Source organism: Syngnathus scovelli, chromosome 16, assembly GCF_024217435.2.
Source record: "Syngnathus scovelli strain Florida chromosome 16, RoL_Ssco_1.2, whole genome shotgun sequence".
NCBI lineage: Eukaryota > Metazoa > Chordata > Actinopteri > Syngnathiformes > Syngnathidae > Syngnathus > Syngnathus scovelli.
In genome coordinates, this window is record NC_090862.1 from 12,991,196 (window position 1) to 12,993,199 (window position 2,004).

Genomic DNA, 2,004 nt, shown 5'->3' on the forward strand with positions numbered 1-2,004 from the left:
GTCACACCCGTCGGGAAGCCCCGCAGATGAGGTCTGACTGTCTTTTCAGGTCAGGCGGATGGAGGCGGAAGAAGCGCGTCTGAAAGAGCACATCCAGGATATCCGAGACCAAAACGAACTGCTTGAGTTCCGCATCCTGGAGCTGGAGGTGGGAAGACTCGCACAAGCGTGTTGAGGCCAGAGATGTGACAGACGGACGGACGGACGGATGCATGCCTCTGCCTTTCAGGAGAGGGAGTGGCGCTCCCCCGTCTTGAAGTTTCTGCAAGTCCGTTTCCCAGACGGCCTCAGCCCTTTGCAGATCTACTGCGAGGCCGAGGGCGTGAGCGTACGTAAGGCGTCCCTCGCAACCCTAACCTTAACCCGAGGTCCCAGAACACCTTACATTGCTCCTTGCGCCTTTCCCCCGGACATCGTCATCAGTGATCTGATGAAGAAGCTGGACATCCTGGGCGATAACGCCGTAAGTGTATGTCGAACTCCTTATGTTCGCACTCCACGAGACTCGGCGGCTCAAATGTGACTTTTGGAAGGCTTTGCGCTGAAAGAAGCTTGTTGACGCTGTGCCTTTGGGCTCTTGCAGAATCTCACCAACGAGGAGCAGGTGGTCGTGATTCACGCCAGGACCCTTCTCACCCTAGCCGAGAAGGTAACGCCCACGTCCACGCACGCTCTCGCATTCTGCTTATGTGACAGCAGCCTTTCCTCAGTGGTTAGAATACATCAAAGTGACCAAGTCAGCACTTCAACAGTAGATGTTGGACATTGAAAGTGAGAAGGTAGACAGACACGCGACATCAGCCAAGGGGAACTCCGGCAATGTGCCCCAACAATTCTGACTTTGAGCTGTGCTAGGATATGTTCTGTAAGCAGAAGGGCTACCTGGATGAAGAGTTGGACTTCAGGAAGCGTTCCATGGACCAGGCTCATAAGGTAAGCCGCCCTCAAATCTCCCGCCGGACCACTGATGGACGAGGATTGCGGCCCAGAGGATCCTGGAGCTGGAGACCATGTTGTACAAGGCGCTACCGCAGCGGGACTGCCCTGCCACGGACGGCGAAAAAGCCAGCCACGCTGGCGTGAATGACGTGCTGACGGCGGATCAGAGAGAAGAGCTTAGGAGCGCCGTGGACCAATGGAAGCGAGCCCTGATGTGCGAGTTGAGGGAGCGCGACGCTTGCATCCTCCAAGAGAGAATGGATCTGCTGCACAGCGCGCAACAGGTAAGGGCCCAAAGCCAGCCCGGCACTTACTTGCACGCTTACTGGCTTTTGAAGGCCACTTTCCATTTGTCCGTCCTAGAGGAACAAAGAGCTGAAAGAATTCATCGAAGCTCAGAAGAGACAAATCAAACAATTGGAGGAGAAGTTTCTGGTTCTCTTTCTATTCTTCTCCTTGGCCTTCATTCTGTGGCCCTAACACCAGCTGGTGAGTGAGCTCCAGCGGCACCGCACTCGACACCTCCGATACACTGCCAGCCGGTCTCAGACGTTGGCAGACGCTCCGATGCCGACGTATACCCCCCGCCACGGTGACAGAGGCACCGCGTCACACCGGCGCTCATCCAATCAGAAGGCAGGAAAGGCAAATTCACATGCAGGGCACTCTTGAACCAGAAGAGAGCGCCACAAAAAACGGTTGTTGCCCCAAACGCGCACTAAAAAGGGTCAGAATAACAAGAGTCTCACCGGCCAGCCGGGGCCACCCGTCCATCCATTTCTTCAGGGGGGGAAAAAATTGGAGTCACCGGTGAGTACATTTTGCATTTAGCTCTGCTTTTCTGCTTCTGTCTTCAAGTGTGTGGCATCCTGCGACCAAAGATTCAGCCAACCCCAAAGCGGTTGACCTCAACGTCCCACCACCATGCCGACCAGAGCAGGTGACGTGATGCTTTGGACATCCTTCCGTCTCAGATGCCCAAAAGTACTCTTTGCCACATCTGCGGCAATACAGTGTCTTTTCAAAGGTGCAAATAAATCCAGCGTGGGCGGAACACGCACGTCT

The 2,004-nt window shown here is 55.0% G+C and overlaps 1 long non-coding RNA gene across 1 annotated transcript; it reads left to right on the forward strand.

The window, feature by feature from the left end:
* The first annotated feature begins 268 nt into the window (after positions 1 to 268).
* On the forward strand, positions 269 to 1,422 carry LOC125983437 (uncharacterized). Its single transcript, XR_011088289.1, has 3 exons — positions 269 to 463; positions 584 to 1,223; positions 1,303 to 1,422. It is a non-coding gene; the product is annotated as an uncharacterized lncRNA (long non-coding RNA).
* Positions 1,423 to 2,004: the final 582 nt, after the last annotated feature.